This window comes from Cynara cardunculus (genome assembly GCF_001531365.2).
Source record: "Cynara cardunculus var. scolymus isolate 2C chromosome LG 2, CcrdV1, whole genome shotgun sequence".
Lineage (NCBI taxonomy): Eukaryota > Viridiplantae > Streptophyta > Magnoliopsida > Asterales > Asteraceae > Cynara > Cynara cardunculus.
The window spans coordinates 26,301,471-26,307,339 of NC_037529.1; positions in this window are offsets into that span (position 1 = coordinate 26,301,471).

Genomic DNA, 5,869 nt, shown 5'->3' on the forward strand with positions numbered 1-5,869 from the left:
GATAACTATCTAGTGAGACTATTTAGCTAATCTTCTACTAACAGATAAAGTTTATCTAAACTATGGATAAGCTATAAACTAAGATAAACTTGAAATCCAGCTGTCGATTAGTTATCTCCAGCTGTCTTCCATGGGATGACGATTCAACCTTATCTTTATATCTTCATCGTATGCCTCTGGTTGAGTTGCTGAAGAAAACTCTAAGTGTTGTTGACCAGAGTGGTGATGAAGATGCTCTTTCCATCGCATCTCTGGTCGATTCATCGACCCTCTGGTTGTTCTTCAGACTTGGTCAATTCTGCCTTAACGTCTTCATCGGTCTTCTTGTTCTTCATCACTAATTGTTCTTCATTACTTTTACACTTATAAATTATAGGGTCTAACATACAGAAGAGAAGAAAGAAAAGAGAGAGAGGACAGAAGGGAGGACAAGAAGGTGGATAAAAACAGATGGGAAAATGACCTTCGCTTCTTCAGATGCAGAAAAATCGGTCATTTTTCAAAATAGTGCAGAGGACGATTGGTAAAGGATGMCGATTATTACAAGAATAAGTACAAGTACAATCCAAGAGAGCGAAGCCTGATGGCTGAGAAAGAAAATTGGGTATCCGACTCTTCATCCAATGAAGAAGATAAAACACTCATCTGTCTGATGGCCAAATCTACAGCAGAATCCACCTTCGACTCTGATGATCAGGTATGTGAGTCTACTTCCAATGAAACCAACTCTGCTCCGTCTGAGCTAGAGTTAAGGGTGATAAAACTTTCAAAGGATTTCTTTAAATTGAAAGAGAAATTAAATTTTGAAAAATCTGAAAGACTAAAAGCGGAAAAAGAAGTAAGTTACTACAAAAGAGAGACTGATCTTCTAACCGAAGAAAAAGCCGAACTTGCTAAGGAAAAGACTCGCATCACCACACTTAAGAAATCCGAGGAAGAAAAACTTCTAGAACTAAACTAACGAATATCTAAGGACTTAGAAAAGAAAACTAAGGCCTTAAAAGAATCCGAGGCAGAGAGACTAAACTCAGTTGCTCTCAAAGACTTCTTTCAAAAGGAAAAGGAGATCCTTCACCAGAAGCTTCAAACCAATGAACTTCTGATGAAGAAATACGACGATGCCCAAGATGTGTATGAAAAGTTAAACGGTCAAACGGACACTCAAGGGATTGGATTCAATGAATTGGACTCCTTTATCGAATCAAAGAAATCCACCCTTGAATCCACTATCAAACTTGGATGCATTTAGAAACCCGACTTTATCCCAAAACCAAAAGCAAATTGTAAAAGTGTTAAAGTCGATGGAAAAACTGTCGTTTTAAGACAGGATTTTGAAAATGTGGTGTACGAGAGCAGTACATGTAAGAATTCTGATGAAAGGAATAACACCTCCAAACCAGAGATCGATGGAAACCCTATGGTCAAACCAGAGTCTCTGGTTGTCAATTCCATTTCATCAGCAAGTACTGTTGATGAAAAGGAGAATCCTAATGAGAAACAATCAGCGGATGAGTCGATGAACCATCCAAGTAAAACCGAAAGTTCATCTAAGTCAGAATCGATGGAACCTCAAACAGATCACTCTAAAGCATTAACCTCTGAACCCACACCTCCCACAAACATCCATGCTAATTTTGATTTCGAGAAATCAGCGAGAGACTTTCTCGATTCCGAATCCGAAGAAGAGAGAATCTGTGAATCACCAAAGATCATTGAGAATAAGAAGCCTCAAAACTTCAAATCCCCAATGAAATATGGTATTCCTCCGTCGATGAAATCTTCGGACGAAGAAAAAGGAAAACTGAGAGATATTAAATCTGCCAACGATAAATCAAAAGGTCCTAGCATAACTTCTAAGTTCATTAAGTTTACTCGTGAGCAAAAACAGAAGTGGCCTGCCTCTGAGAAAACTAACCACCACTTTTCCTCTCATTCAACTGAAGAAAAGCAGTCCTTCCTCAGCAGAAAAGAAGTAAAGACAAAGACCCCTTCAAATTTAAAAATGTGAACTAGATAGGAAGTTTGTAGAAACAACCGATGCTAGGACAGGATTTACAACCCCTGCATTTACTTCTTTATTTTCAGCGAATAAAAAGAACGTTAGATATTCATGCCCAAAGTATAATAATTGTCAATGTTTAGCTCTTTCACAAAACCTGAGGAATCACATGTTGACACATCGCTGCATATTCTCACAACACGTTTATCGCTACAAAGTTAAAACCAATGAGAACGTGAAAAAGCCCAAGTCCAAGGGCAAGGGAAATGCTAATAAACCAAAGCCTGCAAAGGCTAAAGGAAATGAAAATAGAGTAGTATCTCCTACTAACAAACGTGGACCCATTAAGAAATGGGTACCTAAAACCCCTTAATTTGTCTTGCAGGACCAGCATGTGCAACCATGGTATATGGACTCAGGTTGCTCCAAGCACATGACTGGTGATAAAAGTCAGTTGTCCTTCTTCAACAAAAAATCTGGAGGCTCTGTGACTTTTGGAGACAACAGTAAGGGTACAATCACGGGATATGGCACTCTCATCAAAGGAAACATCTCCATTAGCAAAGTGGCTTATGTTGAAGGTTTGAAGCACAACTTACTAAGCAAAAGCCAGTTCTGCGACAGGGGTCTTGAAGTCAGGTTCCGTAAAGGTTTTTGTATCATAGAAACAAAGCCCGGTCAAACAATCATCAAGGCAAAGAGAGAAGAAAATCTCTATCTTCTAGATTTTGAATCCTCTATGGGACAAGACACCCTCTACTTGTGTTTCATAAGAGCTACGAAAATTGGCTATGGCATCAAAAGTTCTCGCATTTCAGCCTGTGAGATAGAAAAGCTAAGACGAGCCTCACATAAACCAAGTCAGAAACCTCCTGCACCAAGCCCTTGGACATGGTACATATAGATCTCTGTGGGCCAATATCAACTCAAAGTCTCTTTGGAAAGAAGTACATGTTAGTTCTGGTTGATGACTCCAGATACACCTGGGTTGAATTTGTAAAGAAGAAATCAGATGTTCCTGAACTACTCAATGGAGTAATGAAAAGGTTCCAAGTCCTTCTACAATGAAAACTAATAAAGGTAAGAAGAGACAATGGAACTGAATTCAAAAATGCCAGAATCAATGAATACCTCATCAGTGAAGGCATCACACAAAACTTCTCAACAGCTTGAACTCTACAACAGAATGGAGTGGTGGAACAAAGGAACAGAACCCTCTTGGAAGCAGCAAGGACCATGCTTGCTTCATCGGAGTTACTCATCACATTCTGGGCTGAAGCTATTTCCACTGCCTGCTTCACCCAGAACCGATCTATCATCAACAAGAGGCACCAGAAGACACCTTATGAGCTCATGAACCAAAGAAGACCAAATGTCAAATATTTTCATGTCTTTGGGTGCAAATGCTTTGTACTCAACGATAAGGAATATTTTGGCAAGTTGGACAAAAAAGCTGATGAAGGGATCTTTCTAGGCTATTCTCAAACTGCCAAGGCCTACAGAGTCTACATCAAAAGGACAAGAATTGTCATCAAAAGCATCAATGTGTCCTTTGATGATTCCACACCGATGACTTCTGAACACAACAATTCAGAACTCGAATTTTAAAGGAGAGGATCTGATTCATCACTTAGCAAACCCAATGAATCTTCGACGAAGAAGTAATCTCTGGACATGCACCAACTACAAAATCCACTTCTAGAACTGATGAAGAACATGAAGTCTCCAATGCTAAAGGTACACCTCTTACTGAAACTCATGTTACTTCACCTTCTACTTCTTCTGTGTCTACCGATCAAGATCAAGAACCAGAGTCTAACTCTGGAGATGATCTCTGCGAGGGGGAGCAAGCAGTCCCATCAGTCAATGAAGAACTAGATCCTGTTGCTCCAGAACCCCAATCAAGCACCAAATGGACAAAAGATCACCCACACCACCAAATCATTGGTGATCCAACATCTGGTGTCAAGACGAGATCTGCCACTACCAATGAATGTCTCTTCGCCAACTTTCTAAGCGTGATGGAACCAAAGAAAATTTCAGAAGCCCTACAAGACCCAAATTGGATAGATGCGATGCAAAAAGAATTACTACAGTTTGAAAGAAACAAAGTATGGTCCCTTATGCCTCTACCCAAAGGGAAGACGGCCATAGGAACCAAATGCATCTTCCAAAACAAGAAGGACAAAGATGGCATAGTCATAAGAAACAAAGCCAGGCTTGTTGCCAAGGGCTACTGCCAGGTAGAAGGGATTGACTACGATGAAACCTTTGCTCCTGTCGCAAGACTTAAGGCCATCCGGATATTCCTAGCCTATGCAGCTCACAAAGGCTTCAAGGTTTATCAGATAGATGTCAAGTCCGCCTTCCTAAATGGCAAACTTCAAGAAGAAGTATACGTATAGCAGCCCCCTGGGTTTGAAGATCCAAAACATCCAGATTACATCTAGTTTCTGGACAAAGCTCTCTATGGGCTGAAGTATGCACCCAGGGTATGGCATGAAACACTATCCACCTTTCTCATCAACAACGAATTCGAAAAAGGCACAATCGATACAACCCACTTTCTCAAAAAGCACAAAGGTGACATATTACTTGTTCAAATATATATGGACGACATCATATTTGGTTCTACAAATGCAAAACATTACGAAAAATTCTCAGAGAGTTGATGAAAAACAAATTTGAGATGAGTATGATGGGAGAACTAAGCTGGTAAGTTGAACATCTAGAAAACAAAACTGTGTCTCAACCTCTATAGCAGAAGCAGAATATGTTGATGTTGCTAGTTGTTGTTCACAAGTTCTCTGGATGAAAACTCAGCTTAAGGACTATGGCTTCCATTATGACAAAATTCCTATCCTCTGAGACTCCAAAAGTGCTATAGCAATCTCTGTAAACCCAGTGCAGCATTCCAAGACCAAGCACATCGATGTAAGGTACCATTTTCTGAAAGACAATGTTGATAAAGGTAATATAGAATTGTACTTTATTCTCACTAAGATTCAACTTGCTGACATTTTCACAAAAGCTCTTGATGAGAAAAGATTTATATTCCTAGTCAGCAAGATTGATATGCTGAATCTCACCACTTAAAGGCAATAAAAGTTCTTAAATCAGAGATTCTCAATATCTCATGGTTATGTCTACAAGTGATACATAGCAATAAGCCATAATCAATAAGTACTCCAAACCAGCGTCTCTGGTTCTAAAGACTAGAGCCTCTGGCCATGAAGAAACCTTTTAATATGGCTCAAAGTTTTTCATCGCCTTTGGAACCAGAGGCCTCTAGTCCAAAGCAAATACTGAGCTTTTATTGACTAAGTATTACCTTCGCGACCAGAGCCTCTGGTCCTATAGACCAGAGCCTTTGGATTCTCATCCTTTGAGACCAGAGCCCGTTTGGACTCCATCGCATAACATCCTTTATGTAACCAGAGCCTCTGGTTCTAAAGACCAGAGCCTCTGGTTTCCAAGTCCTTTGCAACCAGAGACCTCTGGTTTCCAAATAAGACTTGGCATGCTAAATTCACCTATCATTCATCTTTACTAGCATATCCAAGACAACCAGAGCCTCTAGTTCTAAAGACCAGAGCCTCTGGATTCATACTCTTTGTAACCAGAGCCCTTCTGGACCCAAAGAGCCCCCCTCCTTTCTCACTTACATACACTTGACCATATTTTCATACTTCTTTTCATCGCCTTTGCAACCAGAGCCTCTAGTTCTAAAGACCAGAGCTTCTGGAATCATTGTCAGTGGAACCAGAGCCCTCTGGTCTCAAAGACCCATTCTTATGCATATCCATTTGCATACTTAGACATATTTCATACAACTTTTCATCTTCATTCACAACCAGAGCCTCTGGTCAC